General features: G+C 42.9%; 1 long non-coding RNA gene and 1 pseudogene across 1 annotated transcript; both read left to right on the top strand.

The window, feature by feature from the left end:
* Positions 1-1275: 1275 nt before the first annotated feature.
* On the top strand, positions 1276-27068 carry LOC121579653 (annotated as a pseudogene).
* LOC123486162 lies at positions 14561-22313 on the top strand. Its single transcript, XR_006659269.1, has 3 exons — positions 14561-14654; positions 21855-21910; positions 22225-22313. It is a non-coding gene; the product is annotated as an uncharacterized LOC123486162 (long non-coding RNA).
* Positions 27069-27322: the final 254 nt, after the last annotated feature.

Here is a 27322-nt window from a genome sequence, read left to right as displayed (position 1 = left end):
AGTGGGTATATGGAAAGTGAATCAGCTAATTGAGCAGATTTGTTGCCACTCAAGACCGTTTTGAGTTGCTGATTGGGCTGTACGACGAGTCGATAAGCCGGCAACCAGTGCACCGGGTGCTGAATCGATGTGCCTGCCTACTTGAAGTGCTTCATACTCGATAGCTAACATGGCTATTTTTTTTCTCTCAAATGATATTATTTCAAGTAGGATAGCAGTCTACACAAGAAATAACTAATATTGATAACCGTCTAGATGTTACCTTGATACATACATACAGTCTACTACTCAATGGGGAGGGCATGAATGGTAACAACAACAGGACACAGTGCCCTTCGCTCCCGCTTGACAAGCACTACTGTCCAGCAACGGCGTAGGGAAGTAGCTACCTAGTTGTCAATATCAGGGTGACAGCTGCACACGCACACAACGCATGGAGTACATCCATCATCAATACTTTTAATGAAAAATAAACTATTGTCAGTTTTATAAGTGAAAATGTACTATAATTTGTGTAAAACGAACAGTGATTTACGGTTCAGACTCATCTGGCTTAAAAACAGAAGTCTAAACTCTCTCAGTACGGTAGCTCAATGTTACGGTAGTTGCAACGGTTTAAAAACACAGCTCAATCAAAACCTTCTTACCTATAGCAGAGAGCTTTCGACTCACCCACTCCTTTCCACACGCCCACTACTTTCCTTTCGACACACCTACTCGTACATACTCCGTACGCCATATTGGGATGCAGCTGCCCCCTTCTCTAGTGAGGGGCTCGCTGTAGTAACATTAATGTGGTTATAGCTTCAAGAATACAGATGAGGACATCCATAGCACATCCTAAAGTCAACATTTAATTCAAACCCTGACCTGAAGAGTGTTTTGCAAGCAAGATTTGAGAGTAGGTTATATTTGTGCTTGGGCGAGGTGTGTGCTTTGTGCTTGGGCGAGGTGTGTGTGTGTGTGTGTGTGTGTGTGTGTGTGTGTGTGTGTGTGAGTGTGTGTGAGTGCGTGCATGGGTGCGTGTGTGTGTATGTGTGCTGTCTTCCCCATCCCAGACAGTGTATGTGAACTCTTCTCCAGATGGGTTGCAGGATTGGGCTAAATTCCATTTCATTTCAGTCAATTCAGTAAGTAAACTGATATTCAGATTCTCTTTGGACTCTGAACAGCAACTGTTTGTTGATAAGCCAACCTGTCACCTGCCCTGTCACCTGACAATTGCTACGTGTTCACTTAGAGTAAAGGTTAATAGTTTATCACCTCACCTCAGGGAAACATTAAGCGGACTATCGGTGCAGAGTCGGTTACTCCAGTTCTTGGTAAGAAAAAAGAAGTAAGTAAGAGAAAACTAGTACAGTTATTTGCATAGAATATTGGGACATTTTAATAACAATATGTAGTATAATGTCTTAGCTTGAATTAAGCAGGCATGTCCTCAAATTGGCTACAATGCTGTAACCTATGGTAATAAAATCGTACACATATTTATAATATGTGTATAATACCGGTAATACTACTAATACTACTATGTCTACTTCTAATACCACTAATACTAATGTCTACTTCTAATACTGCTAATAATACTAATAATACTACTATATCTAATACTAATATGTACAGTGGGGAAAAAAGTATTTAGTCAGCCACCAATTGTGCAAGTTCTCCCACTTAAAAAGATGAGAGAGGCCTGTAATTTTCATCATAGGTACACGTCAACTATGACAGACAAATTGAGAAAAAAATTACAGAAAATCACATTGTAGGATTTTTTAATGAATTTATTTGCAAATTATGGTGGAAAATAAGTATTTGGTCACCTACAAACAAGCAAGATTTCTGGCTCTCACAGACCTGTAACTTCTTCTTTAAGAGGCTCCTCTGTCCTCCACTCGTTACCTGTATTAAAGGCACCTGTTTGAACTTGTTATCATTATAAAGACACCTGTCCACAACCTCAAACAGTCACACTCCAAACTCCACTATGGCCAAGACCAAAGAGCTGTCAAAGGACACCAGAAACAAAATTGTAGACCTGCACCAGGCTGGGAAGACTGAATCTGCAATAGGTAAGCAGCTTGGTTTGAAGAAATCAACTGTGGGAGCAATTATTAGGAAATGGAAGACATACAAGACCACTGATAATCTCCCTCGATCTGGGGCTCCACGCAAGATCTCACCCCGTGGGGTCAAAATGATCACAAGAACGGTGAGCAAAAATCCCAGAACCACACGGGGGGACCTAGTGAATGACCTGCAGAGAGCTGGGACCAAAGTAACAAAGCCTACCATCAGTAACACACTACGCTGCCAGGGACTCAAATCCTGCAGTGCGAGATGTGTCCCCCCTGCTTAAGCCAGTACATGTCCAGGCCCGTCTGAAGTTTGCTAGAGTGCATTTGGATGATCCAGAAGAGGATTGGGAGAATGTCATATGGTCAGATGAAACCAAAATAGAACTTTTTTGGTAAAAACTCAACTCGTCGTGTTTGGAGGACAAAGAATGCTGAGTTGCATCCAAAGAACACCATACCTACTGTGAAGCATGGGGGTGGAAACATCATGCTTTGGGGCTGTTCTGCAAAGGGACCAGGACGACTGATCTGTGTAAAGGAAAGAATGAATGGGGCCATGTATCGTGAAATTTTGAGTGAAAACCTCCTTCCATCAGCAAGGGCATTGAAGATGAAACGTGGCTGGGTCTTTCAGCATGACAATGATCCCAAACACACCGCCCGGGCAACGAAGGAGTGGCTTCGTAAGAAGCATTTCAAGGTCCTGGAGTGGCCTAGCCAGTCTCCAGATCTCAACCCCATAGAAAATCTTTGGAGGGAGTTGAAAGTCTGTGTTGCCCAGCGACAGCCCCAAAACATCACTGCTCTAGAGGAGATCTGCATGGAGGAATGGGCCAAAATACCAGCAACAGTGTGTGAAAACCTTGTGAAGACTTACAGAAAACGTTTGACCTGTGTCATTGCCAACAAAGGGTATATAACAAAGTATTGAGAAACTTTTGTTATTGACCAAATACTTATTTTCCACCATAATTTGCAAATAAATTCATAAAAAATCCTACAATGTGATTTTCTGGAAAAAAAATTCTCATTTTGTCTGTCATAGTTGACGTGTACCTATGATGAAAATTACAGGCCACTCTCATCTTTTTAAGTGGGAGAACTTGCACAATTGGTGGCTGACTAAATACTTTTTTCCCCCACTGTATACTACTAATACTTCTAGTACTACTATGTCTAATACTACTAATACTACTACTAATACTACTATGTTTACTTGTAATACTACTATGTCTACTACTAATACTACTAGTACTACTATGTCTACTACTAATACTAATACTAATACTAATACTAATATTAATACTAATACTAATACTAATACTACTAATACTCCTATGTACACTACTAATTCTACCTAGTAATACTAATAATATGTCTACTACTAATACTACTATGTCTACTACTAATACTACATATATCTACAACTAATATTACTGTCTATTACTAATACGACTATGTATACTACTAATACTGACTAATACTACTACAAATACTAATATATCTACTACTAATACTATGACTAATACTACTACTAATACTACTATGTCTACTACTAATACTACAACTACTGCTACTACTACTGCTACTACCAATACTATGATGAATACTACTACCCTCTACTACTGCTAATACTAATATGTCTACTAATAATACTACTACAAATACTACTATGTCTACTATTAATACTATGACTAATACTACTACTAATACTACTACAAATACTACTATGTCTATTACTAACACTACTACTAATACTACTACAAATACTACTACAAATACTACTATGTCTACTACTAATAATATGACTAATACTACTACTTATACTACTATGTCTACAACTAATACTACTACTAATACTACTAATACTACATTCATTTGTAGAGATCCAAACACCTGAAATTGTTTGCAAGTTTAACAAAGAACATGGAGGTTCTCTAAATGGAATCTGCTCACGATTTAATCTCTTGATAAAGTCATGAAATATGATCACATGGCCAGTTGATACATTACATATGAGAAAGAACATACTATTTAAAGTGCAGTAGCCTACTGTGCACACTGCACAGCCATTATATTCATGTATGATGTTTGTATTTACTAGTAGTTTGTCTCTCTCTGAGTGAGAGATCTGATGCAGTCCAGATTCTGAAGAGACATTAGACTGTATGGAGCCTGAGGGAGACCCTGGAGTCATGAGCAGGAGGTGAGTCAGAGAGAGAGGCTGTCTGAGGGATAAACATGATAAGAAAACATATCAAAAATATGGAACATAATAATGGCTTATTTTAAATGTTATTTAATGTGTAGTGTCAAGCAGGAGAGAGCAGCTCCCAGCTGTGTGTCTATGAAGAGTGACAGGTCAATGGAGCAAGATATCAAATTCAAAAGAGTAAATCTCCCTGACTCAAGGTGAGAACAGTGTTACAGCTTTAACTGATATATGCCAACATATAAAAGATGCAGCTTTATTTATCTTAACCCATTATATACCAACGTCTGACAGTTGTGGGACCAGCTATGTTCTGCTTTTGGTTCAGCTTCCTGAATTGTTCAGTGTAGTGAGATTCAGAAAGGGAAAACTGATTTCTGTGCTTTGTGGACACTATAATACATCTACATCTAAGATGTGCTTTTGTCTGTGCTTTTGTTATGTGTAGTGTCAAGCATGGGAGAGAGGAGTCTCCTGCTTCCAGCTGTCTGTCTATGAAGAGTGACTGGTCACTGGATCAAGACATAAACTTCAGAGCAGGAGTCTGTCTCTCTGATCTAAGGTGAGAGGTGATAAAGGTCCAGACTGCAGCTAGATAGTGTGTACATCACAATGAGATCTTGCTGTGATAATATACAGTGAGGGAAAAAAGTATTTGATCCCCTGCTGATTTTGTACGTTTGCCCACTGACAAAGACATGATCAGTCTATAATTTTAATGGTAGGTTTATTTGAACAGTGAGAGACAGAATAACAACAACAAAATCTAGAAAAACGCATGTCAAAAATGTTATACATTGATATGCATTTTAAGGAGGGAAATAAGTATTTGATCCCCTCTCAATCAGAAAGATTTCTGGTTCCTCCAGGTGTCTTTTATACAGGTAACGAGCTGAGAATAGGAGCACACTCTTAAAGGGAGTGCTCCTAATCTCAGCTTGTTACCTGTATAAAAGACACCTGTCCACAGAAGCAATCAATCAATCAGATTCCAAACTCTCCACCATGGCCAAGACCAAAGAGCTCTCCAAGGATGTCAGGGACAAGATTGTAGACCTACACAAGGCTGGAATGGGCTACAAGACCATCGCCAAGCAGCTTGGTGAGAAGGTGACAACAGTTGGTGCGATTATTCGCAAATGGAAGAAACACAAAAAACTGTCAATCTCCCTCGGCCTGGGGCTCCATGCAAGATCTTACCTCGTGGAGTTGCAATGATCATGAGAACGGTGAGGAATCAGCCCAGAACTACACGGGAGGATCTTGTCAATGATCTCAAGGCAGCTGGGACCATAGTCACCAAGAAAACAATTGGTACCACACTACACCGTGAAGGACTGAAATCCTGCTGCGCCCGTAAGGTCCCCCTGCTCAAGAAAGCACATATACAGGCCCGTCTGAAATTTGCCAATGAACATCTGAATGATTCAGAGGAGAACTGGGTGAAAGTGTTGTGGTCAGATGAGACCAAAATCGAGCTCTTTGGCATCAACTCAACTAGCCGTGTTTGGAGGAGGAGGAATGCTGCCTATGACCCCAAGAACACCATCCCCACCGTCAAACATGGAGGTGGAAACATTATGCTTTGGGGGTGTTTTTCTGCTAAGGGGACAGGACAACTTCACTGCATCAAAGGGACGATGGACGGCGCCATGTACCGTCAAATCTTGGGTGAGAACCTCCTTCCCTCAGCCAGGGCATTGGAAATGGGTCGTGGATGGGTATTCCAGCATGACAATGACCCAAAACACACGGCCAAGGCAACAAAGGAGTGGCTCAAGAAGAAGCACATTAAGGTCCTGGAGTGGCCTAGCCAGTCTCCAGACCTTAATCCCATAGAAAATCTGTGGAGGTAGCTGAAGGTTCGAGTTGCCAAATGTCAGGCTCGAAACCTTAATGACTTCTGCAAAGAGGAGTGGGACAAAATCCCTCCTGAGATGTGTGAAAATCTGGTAGCCAACTACAAGAAACGTCTGACCTCTGTGATTGCCAACAAGGGTTTTGCCACCAAGTACTAAGTCATGTTTTGCAGAGGGGTCAAATACTTATTTCCCTCATTAAAATGCAAATCAATTTATAACATTTTTGACATGCGTTTTTCTGGATTTTTTTGTTGTTATTCTGTCTCTCACTGTTCAAATAAACCTACCATTAAAATTATAGACTGATCATGTCTTTGTCAGTGGACAAACGTACAAAATCAGCAGGGGATCAAATACTATTTTCCTCACTGTATGTACTGTGTTTCATATGCTAACATTCTCTCTCTCTCTCTCTCTCTCTCTCTCTCTCTCTCTCTCTCTCTCTCTCTCTCTCTCTCTCTCTCCTGTTTCTCCGCAGTGACTTCAGTGCCAGTCTGCTGACTGAGGATCAATTAATATGCTCTGTGTGTTCAGAGATGCTGAGGGACCCGGTCTCCATTCCCTGTGGACACAGTTGCTGCAGGCAGTGCATCAGCACATACTGGGCCCAGCCCGGCCCTGCAGGAGACTATGTGTGTCCCCAGTGCAGTAAGAGATCCAGAGTCCGGCCTGCGCTCTACACTAACACAGGCTTGGCCAGGGTCCTCCAGGGGCTCCAGCAGGCAGGCTTCAGTCCTGCCCTCCCTGCTCTGAGCTACGCTGGGCCTGGGGACGTGGCCTGTGATATCTGCTCTGGACAGAAGCTCAGAGCGGTCAAGTCCTGTCTGACCTGCACTGTCTCCTACTGTGAGAGCCACGTCAGGCAGCACTACACCGTCCCAGCACTGCAGAGACACACCCTGGCTGAGGTCACTGGAGACGGGGGACACAAAGACCACCATGGCAACGCTGGACAGACAGAGAGCATCAAAGAGGTGCTGTCATTCACAATACACTATTTGAATGACTACAAACACTTAACTACAAGCACTATTATAATGAGATGAACTGAACTGTGTGTTTCATGTTTTCTCTTAAGGAGGAGACTATGGAGACTGAGGAGGAGGAGAGGGAGAACGTCTCTAAAAAGATGGAAGTTAAACAGAAGGAAGAAGATTCTGAGGGAATTTCTGATCTGAAGACCATTTCTGAGCTGAAGAAGGAGATCTCTGAACTGAAGAACATCTCTAAGTTAAACTCAAAGTTGGAGCAGGAGATCTCTAAGCTCAAACATGATGTGCTTGAGCTCAGTAAGGAGAATGCTGCGCTTAAACAAGAGGCAACATTTGAGAAAGAACTGTTTGACATGAGAACTGCTGATCTGAATAAGACCATAGCTACTCTCAGCTCAGACCTACAGCAACAGAGAGAGGCTGAGTATGTGAGAAGAAACCTGAAGAATATGACCATGGACTATGGTTAGTGTGACAATAATGACTGCTTAAAGTGACAGTTTAGATTTTTTAAGGTAGTAGTAGAATAGTAGATAGTATTGTTTACAGGTTCTTATCAATTATACTGCAACACTCAGTTATGACTGGTTTCATAAAGATGTCATTATGTTTACCCCCTTCAAATGTTACCTTTCATATTTTAGATATTGAAACAATCTGAAAATGTTCTGGTCAGTGTGTGTTACACTTCAGTTAGACTCAACAGTCCTGTATGTTAACTCCATGTAGAGTGCTACATTAATACACTATTACATTATTTTAGATGTCATACCATTCACAAAAATATCCAATGTCAGAGAATAATGTGTTATGCAGTAAAATGCAGTTCCCCAGATTTATGTTATATATCCACTGACATGTTCTAATTCTAATAAAGTGTATGTTTCTCTCCACAGTGGATGTGACTCTAGATCCTGATACAGCACATCCCAAACTCATCCTGTCTGCAGACAGGAAACAAGTTAAATGTGGAGACATAAAACAGGATCTCCCTGACAACCCAGAAAAGTTTGATACTGTTCCTTGTGTCCTGGGAAAGGAAGGCTTCTCCTCAGGGAGATTCTACTATGAGGTTCGGGTGAAGGGGAAGACTGGGTGGATTTTAGGAGTGGTCAGAGAGTCCATCAACAGGAAGGGGGAGATTACAGTGAGCCCTGAGAATGGAAACTGGACTGTGTTGCTGAGGAATGGAGAGTACAGGGCTGCTGCTAACCCTGTTGTCCTCCTCTCCCCTGAGAGAGAAGCCCCAGAAGGTGGGGGTGTTTGTGGATTATGAGGAGGGTCAGGTTTCCTTCTATAATGTGGAGGCCAAGTCTCATATCCACTCATACACTGGCTACACCTTCACTGAGAAACTCTATCCATTCTTCAGCCCTGGTAATAACTACACTGGTAAAAACTCAGCCCCACTGGTCATCACTCCTGTAGATATCACTGACTGACTGTTTTATATCAAACATTGAAGTAACGTTTACTTTTTAAATATAATTTATCTTATTTTTTGTACTTTTTACCCCTTTTTCTCCCCAATTTCGTGATATCCAATTGGTAGTTACAGTCTTGTCCCATCACTGCAACTCCCATACGGACTCGGGAGAGGCGAAGGTCGAGAGCCATGCGTCCTCCGAAACACGACCCTGCCAAGCCGCACTGCTTCTTGACACGCTGCTCGCTTAACCCGGAAGCCAACCGCACCAATGTGTCGGAGGAAACACTGTACAATTGGCGACCGAAGTCAGCGTGCATGCGCCCGGCCCACCACAAGGAGTCTCTAGAGCGCAATGGGACAAGGACATCCCAGCCGGCCAAACCCTCCCCTAACCCAGACGACGCTGGTCCAATTGTGCGCCACCTCAAGGGTCTCCCGGTCATGGCCGGCTGCAACACAGCCTGGGATCGAACCTGGGTCCTTAGACCGCTGCGCCACTCGGGAGGCCTGATATAATGTTAATATAACTGCTATTGTAATAGCGACCACATAATGTAATAATTAATTATAATGTAATACATATTACATAAATCAGCAGATAATGTATTAATATTTTACATTTATGATGCAATAACCTTTCCTGATAACGTAATCATTCAATTGCAGTTATTAATGCATTAACAAATATCATAAATAAGTATTGTAATCAGTTCAGCACCAAGTTATTTTGTGGATAAGGCTAAAAAAATAAAGTGTTAACATACTAAACCACAGTTTGTCGGTGCTGGTCGTTTTCTTCATAATGTAATCCAAGAAGACCTACCTGTCCATCTAGCTCTGTGGACCATATCACCTTAGTGGACGAGATCCATCTAGCTCTGTGGACCATATCACATTAGTGGCCAAGATCCAAATTCTTCTTCCTGAATAACATGACATTGGGAAGAATAAAAACAGTCCAATAAATGCAACAGGAACAGTAGGTCTGTATGCATTGTTATATTTTCAGTAAGCCCCTGAAATTAGATTATTACATGACTTACTATAACAATTAATTACTGTCCTGCATGATTATGTTTCTTACTATATTTTTGTTGAATACTTTTTTTGCTGTTGAAATGCAAGGAGAGGTTGCAAGAAATCCTTTCATTGTACTTCATTCTTGTGTATTTTATTCCTATTGTGTTACTATTTGTATAATATTATTGTTTATCTGCATCGTTGGGAAGGGCACATAAACAAGCTTTTTATTAAATGTTGTTGATAAAAAACAACTGTGCTTTATAAAGAGTGACATAATGCATGATTGCTAAGTGTGTTCAGAGGTGCTGAGGGACCCGGTCTCCATTCCCTGTGGACACAGTTACTGCAGGCAGTGCATCAGCACATACTGGGCCCAGCCCGGCCCTGCAGGAGACTATGTGTGTCCCCAGTGCAGTAAGAGATCCAGAGCCCGGCCTGTGCTCATCACTAACACAGCCTTGGCCAGGGTCCTCCAGGGGCTCCAGCAGGCAGGCTTCAGTCCTGCCCTCCCTGCTCTGAGCTACGCTGGGCCTGGGGACGTGGCCTGTGATATCTGCTCTGGACAGAAGCTCAGAGCGGTCAAGTCCTGTCTGACCTGCACTGTCTCCTACTGTGAGAGCCACGTCAGGCAGCACTACACCATCCCAACACTACAGAGACACACCCTGGCTGAGGTCACTGGAGACGGGGACACAAAGACCACCATGGCAACGCTGGACAGACAGAGAGCATCAAAGAGGTGCTGTCATTAACAATGCACTATTTGATATGACTACAAACACTTGATTTATTTTGATTACAATGACAGTATAGCTGAACTGTGTATTTCATGTTTTCTCTTCAGGAGGGGGCTATGGAGAGTGAGCATGGTACTGAGGAAGAGAACTCTGAGCTGAAGAACATCCAGTTAAAGGAGGGGAACTCCAAACTCAAACATGACATCAAATATGAGCTGGGTAATATCAATGTTGCACTGAAACAATAGGCAGCATTTACCTGCCTCTTGATATGATACACTATGTATACTAAAGTATGTGGACACCCCTTCAAATTAGCGGATTCGGCTATTTCAGCCACACCCGTTGCTGACAGGTATATAAAATCGAGCACACCGCCATGCAATCTCCATAGACAAACATTGGCAGTAGAATGACCTTACTGAAGAGCTCAGTGACTTTCAACGTGGCACGGTTATAGGATGTCACCTTTCAACAAGTCAGTTGGTCAAATTTCTGTCTGCTAGAGCTTCCCTGGTCAACTGTAAGTGAACATCTAGGAGCAACAACAGCTCAGCAGCGAAGTGGTAGGCCACACAAGCTCACAGAATGGGACCGCCGAGGGCTGGAGCGCGTAAGAATCATCTGTCATCGGTTGCAACACTCACTACCGAAGTTCCAAACTGCCTCTGGAAGCAACATCAGCACAAGAACTCTTTGTCAGGAGCTTCATGAAATTGGTTTCCATGGCCGAGCAGCCGCACACAAGCATAAGATCCCCATGCGCAATGCCAAGCGGTCGGATGGAGTGGAGTAAAGCGCGCGCCATTGGACACTGGAGCAGTGAAAATGCGTTCTCTGGGGTGATGAATCACACTTCACCATAGCCCAGTCCGATGGATGAATCTGGGTTTGGCGGATGCCAGGAGAACGCTACCTGCCCGAATGCATAGTGCCAACTGTAAAGTTAGGTGGAGGAGGAATAATGGTCTGGGGCTGTTTTTCATGGTTCGGGCTAGGCCCCTTGTTCCAATGAAGGAAATCTTAATGCTACAGCAGACAATGATGATTCTGTGCTTCCAACTTCATCCCAACTTTGGCCCTTTCCTGTTTCAGCATGACAGTGCCCCCGTGCACAAAGCGAGGTCTATACAGAAATGGTTTGTTGAGATCGGTGTGGAAGAACTTGACTGGCCTGCACAGAGCACTGACCTCAACCCCATCGAACACCTTTGGGATGAATTGGAGCCGACTGTGAGCCAGGCCTAATCGCCCAACATTAGTGCCTGACCTGGTGTCACTATTCTCTCATGTCTAACTGTTCTCTCCCTCTTTATATGTAACTATAAAGTAATATGCAGTTCCCAACATTGATGTTATATCCTCTGATATTTTCAAATTCTAATGAATTGTATGTTTCTCTCCACAGTGGATGTGACTCTAGATCCTGATACAGCACATCCCCAACTCATCCTGTCTGAAGACAGGAAACAAGTGAGATGTGTTTCATAATTGTCCTTCAATTCGCAAGAGGCTGAATGTATCTCAGAGCCAGAGGACAACTCGCACTAATTACAATACACACACACACACACACACTCGCCAACCTGACCGTGGTGAGTGTTGTAATTAGTGAGATTTGTCCTCTGGCTCTGAGATACATCCGACAGGGGTTGCTCTCTGAGAGATACCAGGGCTGGGGAGACAGACAGGGGTTTCTCTCTGAGAGATACCAGGGCTGGGGAGACAGACAGGGGTTGCTCTCTGAGAGATACCAGGGCTGGGGAGACAGACAGGGGTTGCTCTCTGAGAGATACCAGGGCTGGGGAGACAGACAGGGGTTGCTCTCTGAGAGATACCAGGGGCTGGGGAGACAGACAGGGGGTTGCTCTCTGAGAGATACCAGGGCTGGGGGAGACAGACAGGGGTTGCTCTCTGAGAGATACCAGGGCTGGGGAGACAGACAGGGGCTACTCAGATGGATGGTGTGTTTTCTGGCCTGCAAATTGATTTTGACGAACAAATCAGTAAAAAAAACAAAGCTATGCAGTCCTCCGCTGAATTTCGAAATCCCAAGAATCTGAAAATGTTTGCCCACTCCTGGTCTAAAGTAGAAAACTCACCAGACAGGTTGTCTGTCTGTACAGTAAGGGGCCATTTGATCGCCGTTCTCTTTCTGTTGGCGCAGTGTGATATAGGGACTACCCTGCCGGTGGGCGACTGACGGACATCATTTTCGACAGTTTTTAAATGTAGAATCGGTCTGCACTGGGTTTGCTAATTATGTCCGGCACACTGTGCAGAGGTGTTAAGTACTCTCAGCAAGCAATCATACCCGTCTGTCTGTGGCTTAACATATACTCTGTTCCTATGGTCACTGTGGACTATGAGAGATGACATGCTATTTTAATCTCCACCCCTTTGTAATATAATAACAAGTTTTGTTCATCTCTAAATGCCTTAAAGAAAATAGCTGTCATCATAATGTAATAACATTCTAAGCAGGAGGACATTCACTGTAGATATCACACAGCAAGACTCACCATCACATCTCACTACATGTTTTGTTTTCTGCCTTTTTTCTGTGTGCTCATCTCATTTCTCTCTCTCCTCTCTCTCTCTCTCTCTCTCTCTCTCTCTCTCTCTCTCTCTCTCTCTCTCTCTCTCTCTCTCTCTCTCTCTCTCACTCTCTCCTTTTCTCTTTCTACCCCCTAGCTCTCTCTCTCTTTTTCTACCCCCTCTATCTATTTCTTCCCCCTCTCTCTCTCCCTCTGCCTGAAGGAGATCTCCTGCATCAGAGTACACTAGGACACACTCCGAGGCCCAGTTCCAAACCAACACTTCACTTCTACCATTATGTCCTTGTTTACTTCCATCTGCAGATCTGAGAGGGCTAGATGGGTATAAACAATATGGTGGAAAGTCAACACACCCCAACAGAGCTGAATGGAGCGTGGAGACTATAGTAGCTATCCACTCAGAACCAAAAGGAGAAGTGAAGGTGCAGCTTCCCTGGCCTATGGCCACAACCAATAGGTCCTGACCTTTATGGCACAGGAGATAGTGTGCTTAACAGCAGAGTCACTGGTTCAAGCCCAGCTGTGACATTGTTCTCTTCAGCGCTACAATTGGTATCGAGGACCTAATGATAGGTAGTGTGAGATTGATTTGGGATCAGACCGAGAAAGTGCATCCAACCAATCCACTCCTGTGTGTGTGTGTGTGTGTGTGTGTGTGTGTGTGTGTGTGTGTGTGTGTGTGTGTGTGTGTGTGTGGGTGTGTGTGTGTGTGTGTGTGTGTGTGTGTGTGTGTGTGTGTGTGTGTGTGTGTGTGTGTGTGTGTGTGTGTGTGTGTGTGTTTAACTATACTTGTGGGGACTAATTCTAACCCAACTGGGGACATTTTGTTGGTCCCCACAAGGTGAAATGCTATTTCTAGGGGGTTTAGGGTTAAGGTTAGAATTAGTGTTAGGGTTAGGGTTAGAATTAGGTTTAGGGTTAGAATTAGGAGCTAGGGTTAGTTTTAGGGTTAGGGTTAGGAGCTAAGGGTTAAGGTTAAGGTTCGTTTTTGGGGTTAAGGTTGGGGTTAAGGTTAGGGTTAGGTTTAGGGTAAGGATACAGGTTAGGGTTAGGGTTAGGTTTAGGGTTAGGGGATAGGGAAAATTTGATTTTGAATGGGACTGAATTGTATGTCCCCACAAGGTTAGCTGTGCAAGACTGTGTGTGTGTTTGTGTGTGTGAGAAAAGTCTTACTGAGTTAAAGTGCTCAACACTGTATATTAATGCCACCTGCTAGTGAGTAGAAGACAGCAGTATTTATCAGTCCAGTCAACCGTGTGGACTGAAGCTTTGTGGGGCTGTGCTAAATTTGTAAAATATAATACGAGAATAATATTTAAATACGTCAATATTAAGTCCTTTATAATAAGCAAACGGATTGTCAATGCTTAATTTCAATGTTTTCTTCAAAACCATCTCCAATCACAAACTTTAAAATATGGTTCAGTTTCCAGCCACTAGATGGTGCCATTGTACTACAACAGTTCTACCCAGCAGTAGAGCAGTATTCAGAATTGGACCTGTCATTTTACATTTTAGTCATTTAGCAGACGCTCTTATCCAGAGCGATTTACAATTAGTGAGTGCATACATTTTTCATACTGGCCCCCGTAGGAATCGAACCTACAACCCTGGCGTTGCAAGCGCCATGCTCTACCAACTGAGCTACAGGAGGTCCTGTCATGATAGGTATTTTACTGTCAAACTGAAAGTAAAAGTAAAGTTAAAGACGCAATTTTAGAGGACGCGCAGTTCGATACTCCTGTTCCAATTGTTTGCAGAGATTGGTAAATAAGATGCAATAATCTCATTTTTATGTTTTATTTAATGTTTAAAAGTGTTATAGAAACAATTTGAATTATTATTTTCTTTCATGAAACACATTGCCGTAACCACCATGTGTTAAAACGTAAGAGTGTAGGCCTAGGTTATGCAACCTGCTACGTATTTGATTGTTCTGATAAAGTTCTGGTAGAAAAATACTACTGAAATGATAATTTATGTATCCGATATGTGTAAAGTGGCTATGAATGACAGTCATATTAGAGTACATTTTGGGCTGCATTCTGTAGTTTTCAGGTGAGGAAGAGTTTCTGTAAACTCACTAGGCCTTCATGTTATGGGGAAACACATTTTTCTAATGGCGCTGCCACTTACAATAGATCTAAATAACCAGGTTTCTATCCAACCATTTCATGCTGATGAATTACCTGACGCATGAAAAAAGTCACGACTGGGCTGATAGAAACATATAGAAACAATGCCGGTACAATTTAATAAATTCAGACAGACAATTTGTTCGTTTGACATGTTGGGACCTTTTTGTGTGGGTAAAATGTATGATGCGAGAAATGGCGGTGGAAACGCCTTTATGCGCAAATATTGGAACTCAATTTCAAAGATTTTACTGAGTTACAGATAGAGATGTGGCAGTCACGAAATTTCGTGAGCAGGTGATTGTCAAGCAAGTAATTGTCGGTTTCACCGTAATTGACCGTTAATTAACATAAACACACAGGTCCAATTCCGAGGTGTATATTGAAGATATTGGAAGAGCTGTCCACATTTACTTTTCATCAGCCAACAAGATGAGTAGGCTTAACAAACAGCAAAAGAACTAGCCTATGTCAATCTACTATCCCCCATAGTACAAAAGTCGACCTATTATATTCTGTGCAAGAAATACATATTCTAAACATAGTCTGGGACAGTTGTGGGATGCGATAGATCCCAAATTAATACAACCACTAACATCAACAAAAACGTTTTTTATGCAATGTGGCTGACGCAACAGATCAGAACTTTTAGCTTAAAATGTTGATAAACTATTAGGCTATTTCTTCACATTATAAGCGCAGCAATGCGCACATGGTAGTAGGCTATAACCACAAATGTTCCATTAGTGGAAAACACCATTATCAAAAGTGACCATAAATGCAATTATGCATGTAATGCTTTTATCATAAAGGTGCATTTTTATGGTGAAAATTATCTTCCCCAAACATGAAACTCAGGTGCTGCTTATAAACTCAGCAAAAAAAGAAACGTCCTCTTACTGTCAACTGCGTTTATTTTCAGCAAACTTAACATGTGTAAATATTTGTATGAACATAACAAGATTCAACAACTGAGACATAAACTGAACAAGTTCCACAGACATGTGACTAACAGAAATTGAATAATGTGTCCCTGAACAAAGGGGGGGTCAAAATCAAAAGTAACAGTCAGTATCAGGTGTGGCCACCAGCTGCATTAAGTGCTGCAGTGCATCTCCTCCTCAAGGACTGCACCAGATTTGCCAGTTCTTGCTGTGAGATGTTACCCCACTCTTCCACCAAGGCACCTGCAAGTTCCCGGACATTTCTGGGTGGTATGGCCCTAGCCCTCACCCTCCGATCCAACAGGTCCCAGACGTGCTCAATGGGATTGAGATCCAGGCTCTTCGCTGGCCATGGAAGAACACTGACATTCCTGTCTTGCAGGAAATCACGCACAGAACGAGCAGTATGGCTGGGGGCATTGTCATGCTGGAGGGTCATGTCAGGATGAGCCTGCAGGAAGGGTACCACATGAGGGAGGAGGATGTCTTCCCTGTAACGCACAGCATTGAGATTGCCTGCAATGACAACAAGCTCAGTCCGATGATGCTGTGACACACCGCCCCAGACCGTGACGGACCCTCCACCTCCAAATCGATCCCGCTCCAGAGTACAGGCCTCGTGTAACGCTCATTCCTTCAACGATAAACGCGAATCCGACCATCACCCCTGGGTGAGAGAAAACCGTGACTCGTCAGTGAAGAGCACTTTTTGCCAGTCCTGTCTGGTCCAGCGATGGTGGGTTTATGCCCATAGGCGACGTTGTTTCCGGTGATGTCTGGTGAGGACCTGCCTTACAACAGGCCTACAAGCCCTCAGTCCAGCCTCTCTCAGCCTATTGCGGACAGTCTGAGCACTGATGGAGGTATTGTGCGTTTCTGGTGTAACTTGGGCAGTTGTTGTTGCCATCCTGTACCTGTCCCGCAGGTGTGATGTTCGGATGTACCAATCCTGTGCAGGTGTTGTTACACGTGGTCTGCCACTGCGAGGACAATCAGCTGTCCGTCCTGTCTCCCTGTAGCGCTGTCTTAGGCGTCTCACCTTTGGCGAACATTGCAATTTATTGCCCTGGCCACATCTGCAGTCCTCATGCCTCCTTGCAGCATGCCTAAGGCACGTTCATGCAGATGAGCAGGGACCCTGGGCATCTTTCTTTTGGTGTTTTACAGAGTCAGTAGAAAGGCCTCTTTAGTGACCTAAGTTTTCATAACTGTGACCTTAATTGCCTACCGTCTGTAAGCTGTTAGTGTCTTAACGACCGTTCCACAGGTGCATGTTCATTAATTGTTTATGGTTAATTGAACAAGCATGGGAAACAGTGTTTAAACCCTTTACAATGAAGATCTGTGAAGTTATTTTGATTTTTACGAATTATCTTTGAAAGACAGGGTCCTGAAAAAGGGACGTTTCTTTTTTGCTGAGTTTATATGCCAGTTATGCTCTACACCCCCTTGTAAAGCAGATGAATGTGCTTAATTTTAAGAAATTATTAGGCCACTTTTGTTGTGATACAAACCTTAATAAAACATATAGGCCTATGGGCTAGGCTACATGAGGTGTGCGACTATGGTTAGAAAAAGTTGCAAAAAAAAGGGGTTGTTTCTTATGCTGGGCATCATTCACAAGTGATAATATATAATTCACAAGTGATAGGCTAATATTGTCACCCATCAGACTATTCTTGATTTATCTTGTCTTTACATATACTAAATTATATGTGTGACATTTGTTTTGATTTAGAATGGACCATTATCATGCACCCATATCGAAACAGGGGCAGCGGGGGAAAAATACATGTCATCTATGTACTTAAATAGGCAATGGAGGACGCAACAGGCTATACTCCTGTTGTAAATATAAGCAATGTGCTTAATATTAGGAACGTTTAGGATCCTCCTCTTTTTATTAGCGGCCATCACTCTGTTTTCTCCCGCGGTTGCGTAGCCTACAGAAATGTTGTGCAACATGAGCTCATGGGCTCTCATGAAGTGTTTTGAATAGATTTTCAAAAACATTTGCATTGATGTCAGAGTGAATAGAGGGACAATAGAGTGCTTGAGTACCAGGTAGGTAGCAGGTTTGGTAGGCCACTAATGACCATCAGCAGCATCAGAGCTTGGAGAAGCCTAATTACCGTGACTAAACGGTCATACGGAATATGACTACCTTCATGCCTCGTGACCGCCGGTGTGGCGGTAATACGGTCACAGCAACAGCCCTAGTTACAGATCATATAAGGAAATTAGTCCATTGAAATTCATTAGGCCCTAATCTATGGATTTCACATGACTGGGCAGGGGCATAGGCCCATCCACTTGGCAGCCAGGCCCACCCACTGAGGAGCCAGGCCCAGCCAATCAGAATGAGTTTTTCCCCACAAAAAGGCTTTATTACAGACAGAAATACTCATTTTTACATTTTAGTCATTTAGCAGACGCTCTTATCCAGAGCGACTTACAGTTAGTGAGTGCATACATAATATATATATATATATTTTTTTTTTTTTTTTTTTTCATACTCCTCAGTGTTGTGTGACAAAACTGCACATTTTAAAGTGGCCTTTTATTGTCCCCAGCACAAGGAGCACCTGTGTAATGATCATGCTGTTTAATCAGCTTCTTGATATGCCACACCTGTCAGGTGGATGGATTATCTTGGCAAATGAGAAATGCTCACTAACAAGGCTGTAAACAAATTTGGGCACAACATTTGAGAGAAATAAGCTTTGTGTGCGTATGGAACATTTCTGGGATTTATTATTTCAGCTCATGTTGCGTTTATAATAATAACATAATGTTGGTAGCCTACCTGCACTGTAGGTCTCTTTCTGCGAGCAGTTTTCTAGAGCGCATGTTCCAAGACCAGAGTGGGCACATTTGCCATATCTCCTAAGACCCGAAAAAAATGTGGGTGGTATTTTGTATAACATTTTTACATAACATACTGTACCAGTCAAAAGTTTGGACACACCTACTCATTCAAGGGTTTTTCTTTATTTTTACTATTTCCTACATTGTAGAATAATAGTGAAGACATCAAAACTATGAAATAACACAATGGAATCATGTAGTAACCAAAAAGTGTTAAACAAATCAAAATATATTTTATATTTGAGATTTTTCAAAAAGCCACCCTTTGCCTTGATAACAGCTTTGCACATTCTTGGTTTCTCTCAACCAGCTTCACCTGGAATGCTTTTCCAACAGTCTCTATAAAGAGTTCCCACATATGCTTAACATTTGTTGGCTGCATTTCCTTCACACTGCCATCCGACTCATCCCAAACCATCTCAATTGGGTTGAGGTCGGGGATTGTGGAGGCCAGGTCATCTGATGCAGCACTCCATCACTCTCCTTCTTGGTAAAATAGCCCTTACACATCCTGGATGTGTGTTGGGTCATTGTCCTGTTGAAAAACAAATGATAGTCCCACTAAGCCCAAACCAGATGGGAGGCGTATCGCTGCAGAATGCTGTGGTAGCCATGCTGGTTAAGTGTGCCTTGAATTCTGAAAAAATCACAGACAGTGTCACTCAGCAAAGTACCCCCCACACCATAACACCTCCTCCTCCATGCTTTAGGGTGGGAACTATACATGCGGAGATCATCCGTTCACCCACACCACATCTCACAAAGACATGGCGTTGGAACCAAAAATCTCCAATTTGGACTCCAGACCAAAGGACACATTTCCACTGGTCTAATGTTCATTGCTCGTGTTTCTTGGCCCAAGCAAGTCTTGTCTTCTTATTGGTGACCTTTAGTAGTGGTTTCTTTTGCAGCAATTCGACCATGAAGGCCTGATTCACTCCGTCTCCTCTGAACAGTTGATGTTGAGATGTGTCTGTTACTTGAACTCTGTGAAGCATTTATTTGGGCTGCAATCTGAGATGCAGTTAACTCTAATGAATTTATCGTCTGCAGCAGAGGTAACTCTGGGTCTTTCTTTCCTGTGGCGGTCCTCATGAGTGCCAGTTTCATCATAGCGCTTGATGGTTTTTGCGACTGCACTTGAAGAAACTTTCAAAGTTCTTGACATTTTCCGGATTGACTGACCTTCATGTCTTAAAGTAATGATGGACTGTCGTTTCTCTTAGCTTATTTGAGCTGTTCTTGACATAATATGGCCTTGGTCTTTTACCAAATTGGGCTATCTTCTGTATACCCCCCTACCTTGTCACAACACAACTGATTGGCTCAAACGCATGAAGAAGGAAATAAATTCTACAAATTAACTTTTAACTTTAAGGCACACATGTTAATTGAAATATATTCCAGGTGACTACCTCATGAAGCTGGTTGAGAGAATGCCAAGAGTGTGCAAAGCTGTCATCTAGGCAAAGGGTGACTACTTTGAAGAATCTCAAATATAAAATATATTTTGATTTGTTTAACACTTCTTTGGTTACTACATGATTCCATATGTGTTATTTCATAGTTTTGATGTCTTCACTATTATTCTACAATGTAGAAAATAGTACAAATAAAGAAAAACCCTTGAATGAGTAGGTGTGTCCAAACTTTTGACTGGTACTGCAAGTAATCAGACCCTATAATCAGCATTTTGTTGAAGCACTTTTGGCAGCGATTACAGCCTCTAGTCTTCTTGGGTATGACACTACAAGCTTGGCACACCTGTATTTGGGGAGTTTCTCCCATTCTTCTCTGCAAATCCTCTCATCCTCTGTTTGGTTGGATGGGGAGCGTTGCTGCACAGCTATTTTCAGTTCTCTCCAGAGATGTTAGATCAGGTTCAAGGGCATTCAGAGACTTGTCCTGAAGCCACTCCTGCGTTGTCTTGGCTGTGTGCTTAGGGTCGTTGTCCTGTTGGAAGGTGAACCTTTGCCCCAGTTTGAGGTCCTGAGTGCTCTGGAGCAGGTTTTCATCATGGATCTCTCTGTTCTCTTTGCTATGTTCATCTTTCCCCGACCCTAACTAGTCTCCCTGTCCCTGCCGCTGAAAAACATCCCCACAGCATGATGCTGCAACCACTATGCTTCACCGTAGGGATGGTGCCAGATTTCCTCCAGACGTGACGCTTGGCATTCAGGCCAAAGAGTTCAATCTTGGTTTCATCAGACCAGAGAATCTTGTTTCTCATAGTCTGAGAGTCCTTTATGTGCCTTTTGGCAAACTCCAAGCGGGCTGTCATGTGCCTTTACTGATGAGTGGCTTCCGTCTGGCCACTCTATCATAAAGGCCTGATTGGTGGAGTCCTGCAGAGATGGTGGTCCTAGGAAGAGTCTTGGTGGTTCCAAACTTCTTCCATTTAATAATGCTGAAAGCCACTGTTCTTGGGGACCTTCAATGCTGCAGAAATGGTTTGGTACCCTTACCTAGATCTGTGCCTCGTCTCTGAGCTCTAAGGACAATTCCTTCGACCACATGGCTTGGTTTTTGCGCTGACATACACTGTCAACTGTGGGACCTTATATAGACAGGTGTGTGCCTTTCCAAATAATGTCCAATCAATTGAATTTACCACAGGTGGACTCCAATCAAGTTGTAGAAACATCTCAAGGATGATCAATGGAAACAGGATGCACCTGAGCTCAATTTCAAGACTCATAGCAAAGTTTATTTTTATTTTTAATACATTTGCAAACATTTCTAAAAACCTGTTTTCGCTTTGTCATTATGGGCTATTGTGTGTGAGATTGATGAGGAGGGAAAAACGATTTAATCAATTTTAGAATAAGGCTGTAACGTAACAAAATGTGGAAAAAGTAAAGGGGGTCTGAATACTTTCCAATGCACTGTATCTTTATAAGTAAAGGGAATATAAAACAATGATATTATTGAAAGTATTTTTTTTTACTTTAGCTTTTGAGCAGCCAGCCAGCTTCTACATACAGCCTCTGCCTGTTTGATAATGGGTTCTCTTTTGCAGAGAGGTTGAAAACATGAACACTCAATATCCCTACAACAGATGATTTATGTGATCAGGTAAGAAGGCAGGGTCCCTTTTAAACTAACTACAACTTACAGTATAAAGACTTTATCTAACATACATAAAGTATTTAAGCACTACATAGATGATTCACAAGTAATCGATGAGCTTATGTCATACTCTATAAAGGGTGACATAACAGCTCACTATAGGGTCCATTACCAAACGTGGCATAACATAAAAACAACTGTACTTTATAAAGGGTGACATAATGCATGATTACTAAGATGCAATGCTGTGTGAAACTACTTCTAGATATAGACTTATATTCTACTCTATATATAGCCATAAATGTTTGTTTACTGGCTAGGTTTTCTGAGTGAGATCTGTCTGAGCAGTCCAGATTCTGAAGAGACATTAGACTGTATGGAGCCTGAGGGAGACCCTGAAGTCATGAGCAGGAGTTGAGTCAGAGAGAGAGGCTGTCTGAGGGATAAACACTAACCAAGGTTCAGTTTCACTCTGATAAATACTCTACAGGACAAACTACATACAAATCATATATACAAACCACCTTTCTGTCTAAGATATTGACTTTATGAGAAGAACATATGAATGCCTATTTTATTTAGTGTCAAACAGGAGAGAGTGGAGTCTCCTGCTCCCAGCTGTCTGTCTATGAAGAGTGACAGGTCAAAGGGCCAAGACATCAACTTCAGTGGAGGAGCCTGTCCCCCTGATCCAAGGTGAGAGGGTTGATACATTTGATTGATTTGATTTATTGATAAAGGCCTGTCCAGAGAGATTGCAGCTAGATATACAGGATCTCACAAAAGTATGTACACCCCTCACATTTTTGTAAATATTTCAGTATATATTTTCATGTGACAACACTGAAGAAATGACACTTTGCTACAATGTAAAGTAGTGAGTGTACAGCTTGTATAACAGTGTAAATTTGCTGTCCCCTCAAAATAACACAACACACAGCCATTAATGTCTAAACCGCTGGCAACAAAAGTGAGTACACCCCTAAGTGAAAATGTCAAAATTGGGCCCAAAGTGTCAATATTTTGTGTGGCCCCCATCATTTTCCAGCACTGCCTTAACCCTCTTGGGCATGGAGTTCACCAGAGCTTCACAGGTTGCCACTGGAGTCCTCTTCCACTCCTCCATGATGACATCACAGAGCTGGTGGATGTTAGAGACCTTGCACTCCTCCACCTTCCGTTTGAGGATGCCCCACAGATGCTCAATAGGGTTTAGGTCTGGAGACATGCTTGGCCAGTCCATCACCTTTACCCTCAGCTTCTTTAGCAAGACAGTGGTCGTCTTGGAGGTGTGTTTGGGGTCGTTATCATGTTGGAATACTGCCCTGCAGCTCAGTCTCCGAAGGGAGAGGATCATGCTCTGCTTCAGTATGTCACAGTACATGTTGGCATTCATGGTTCCCTCAATGAACTGTAGCTCCCCAGTGCCGGCAGCACTCATGCAACCCCAGACCATGACACTCCCACCACCATGCTTGACTGTAGGCAAGACACACTTGTCTTTGTACTCCTCACCTGGTCACCGCCACACACGCTTGACACCATCTGAACCAAATAAGTTTATCTTGGTCTCATCAGACCACAGGACATGGTTCCAGTAATCCATGTCCTTAGTCTGCTTGTCTTCAGCAAACTGTTTTGCGGGCTTTCTTGTGCATCATCTTTAGAAGAGGCTTCCTTCTGGGACGACAGCCATGCAGACTAATTTGATGCAGTGTGCGGCGTATGGTCTGAGCACTGACAGGCTGACCCCCCACCCCTTCAACCTCTGCAGCAATGCTGGCAGCACTCATACGTCTATTTCCCAAAGACAACCTCTGGATATGACGCTGAGCACGTGCACTCAACTTCTTTGGTCGACCATGGCGAGGCCTGTTCTGAGTGGAACCTGTCCTGTTAAACTGCTGTATGGTCTTGGCCACCGTATTGCAGCTCAGTTTCAGGGTCTTGGCAATCTTCTTATAGCCCATCTTTATGTAGCGCAACAATTATTTTTTTCAGATCCTCAGAGTTCTTTGCCATGAGGTGCCATGTTGAACTTCCAGTGACCAGTATGAGGGAGTGTGAGAGCGATGACACCAAATTTAACACACCTGCTCCCCATTCACACCTGAGACCTTGTAACACTAACAAGTCACATGACACCGGGGAGGGCAAATAGCTAATTGAGGCCAATTTGGACATTTTCACTTAGGGGTGTACTTACTTTTGTTGCCAGCGGTTTAGACATTAATGGCTGTGTGTTGTGTTATTTTGATGGGACAGCAACTTTACACTGTTATATAAGCTGTACACTCTCACTACTTTACATTGTAGCAAAGTGTCATTTCTTCAGTGTTGTCACATGAAAAGATATACTGAAATATTTACAAAAATGTGAGGGGTGTACTCACTTTTGTGAGATACTGTATATTTCTGTATGAATTGCAGGACTAATCAGGAGAGAGTGGAGTTTGATCTAAGGTATATCGGCTGCTTTAGAAGACTGCAGACTGGTAGAGTTTAGGAGGAAGGCCATGTACTAACCCCACCCCCTCTCTTTCTCAGTGCCAGTCTGCTGACTGAGGATCTGTTCAAATGCTCTGTGTGTTCAGAGGTGCTGAGGGACCCAATCTCCATTCCTTGTGGACACAGTTACTGCAGGCAGTGCATCAGCACATACTGGGTCCAGCCCGGCCCTCCAGGAGACTATGTGTGTCTCCAGTGCTGTAAGAGATCCAGAGTCCGGCCTGTGCTCATCACTAACACAGCCTTGGCCAGGGTCCTCCAGGGGCTCCAGCAGGCAGGCTTCAGTCCTGCCCTCCCTGCTCTGAGCTACGCTGGGCCTGGGGACGTGGCCTGTGATATCTGCTCTGGACAGAAGCTCAGAGCGGTCAAGTCCTGTCTGACCTGCACTGTCTCCTACTGTGAGAGCCACGTCAGGCAGCACTACACCGTCCCAGCACTGCAGAGACACACCCTGGCTGAGGTCACTGGAGACGGGGGACACAAAGACCACCATGGCAACGCTGGACAGACAGAGAGCATCAAAGAGGTGCTGTCATTAACAATACACTATTTGAATGACTACAAACACTTAACTACAAGCACTTATAACACTATTATAATGAGATGAACTGACCTGTGAACGTATTATATTACCTGAACTGTGTGTTTCATGTTTTCTCTTAATTAGGAGACTGAGACTGAGGAGGAGGAGAGGGAGAACGTCTCTAAAAAGAGGAAGATAATAGAAGTTCAAGAGGAGGAAGAAGATTCTTATCGGAAGATTTCTGATCTGAAGAATACAATCAGTGAGCTGAAGAAGGAGAACTCTGAGCTGAAGAACTTGGAGCAGGAGAACTGTAAACTCAAACATGATTTTCGTGAGCTCAGTATAAAAAATGCAGCGCTAAAACAAGAGGCATCATTTGAGAAAGAACTGATGGACATCAGAACTGCTGCTCTGAAGAAGACCATAGCTACTCTCAGCTTAGACCCACAGCAACAGAGAGAGGCTGAGTATGTGAGAAGAAACCTGAAGAATATGACCATGGACTATGGTTAGTGTGACAATAATGACTACTTAAAGTGACAGTTTAGATTTTTTAAGGTAGTAGTAGAATAGTAGATAGTATTGTTAACAGGTTCTTATCAATTATACTGCAACACTCATGGAGGTGTTATGACTGGTTTCATAAAGATGTTATAAATACCTTAAGTATACCCCCCTTCAAGTAAAGTGTTACCTTTCATATTTTAGAACTTGGAAACAATCAGAAAATGTTCTGGTCAGTGTATGTTACACTTCAGTTAGACTCAACAGTCCTGTGTGTTACTCTTCAGTTAGACTCAACAGTCCTGCGTGTTACTCTTCAGATAGACTCAACAGTCCTGTGTGTTACTCTTCAGTTAGACTCAACAGTCCTGTGTGTTACTCTTCAGTTAGACTCAACAGTCCTGTATGTTACTCTTCAGTTAGACTCAACAGTCCTGTGTGTTACTCTTCAGTTAGACTCAACAGTCCTGTGTGTTACTCTTCAGTTAGACTCAACAGTCCTATATGTTACTCTTCAGTTAGACTCAACAGTCCTGTATGTTACTCTTCAGTTAGACTCAACAGTCCTGTATGTTACTCTTCAGTTAGACTCAACAGTCCTGTGTGTTACTCTTCAGTTAGACTCAACAGTCCTGTATGTTACTCTTCAGTTAGACTCAACAGTCCTGTGTGTTACTCTTCAGTTAGACTCAACCGTCCTCTATGTTAACTCCATGTAGAGTGCTACATGTATAGACTATTACATTATTTTAGATGTCATACCATTCACAAAAATATCCAATGTCAGAGAATAATGTGTTATGCAGTAAAATGCAGTTCCCCAGATTTATGTTATATATCCACTGAAATGTTCTAATTCTAATAAAAGTGTATGTTTCTCTCCACAGTGGATGTGACTCTAGATCCTGATACAGCACATCCCCAACTCATCCTGTCTGAAGACGGGAAACAAGTTATATTTGGAGACGAATGGCAGCATCTCCCTGACAACCCAGAGAGGTTTGATATCTCTGTCTGTGTCGTGGAAAGGAGGGCTTCTCCTCAGGAGATTCTACTATGAGGTGCAGGTGAAGGAGAAGACTGGCTGGTCTTTAGGAGTGGCCACAAAGTCCGTCAACATGAAGGGGACGATTTACCTGAACCCTGAGGATGGATACTGGACTGTGATGCTGAGGAATGGAGAGTACTGGGCTGGTGCTGTCCCCACTGTCCCCCTCTTCCTTAGAGAGGAGCCCCAGAAGGTGGGGGTGTTTGTGGATTATGAGAAGGGTCAGGTCTCTTTCTACAATGTGGAGGCCAAGTCTCATATCCACTCATACACTGGCTACACCTTCACTGAGAAACTCTATCCATTCTTCAGCCCTGGTAATAATTTCACTGGTAAAAACTCAGCCCCACTGGTCATCACTCCTGTAGATGTCACTGACTGACTGTTTTATATCAAACATTGAAATACTGTTAACATAACTGATAATGTAGTAGCCACCAGATAATGTAATAATTCATTATAATGTAATACATATTACATAAATCAACAGATAATGTATTAACATTTTACATTTATAATGCAATATATTTTCCAGATAATTGAATCATTCAATTGCAGTTATTAATTTTACATTTACATTTACGGGGTAGAAGGATTACTTTATCCTATCCCAGGTATTCCTTAAAGAGGTGGGGTTTCAAATGTCTCCGGAAGGTGGTGAGTGACTCCGCTGTCCTGGCGTCGTGAGGGAGCTTGTTCCACCATTGGGGTGCCAGAGCAGCGAACAGTTTTGACTGGGCTGAGCGGGAACTATGCTTCCGCAGAGGAAGGGGAGCCAGCAGGCCAGAGGTGGATGAACGCAATGCCCTCGTTTGGGTGTAGGGACTGATCA

The sequence above is a fragment of the Coregonus clupeaformis genome, unplaced genomic scaffold, assembly GCF_020615455.1.
Source record: "Coregonus clupeaformis isolate EN_2021a unplaced genomic scaffold, ASM2061545v1 scaf1041, whole genome shotgun sequence".
NCBI lineage: Eukaryota > Metazoa > Chordata > Actinopteri > Salmoniformes > Salmonidae > Coregonus > Coregonus clupeaformis.
This window is presented reverse-complemented; position numbering and strand designations above follow the sequence as displayed.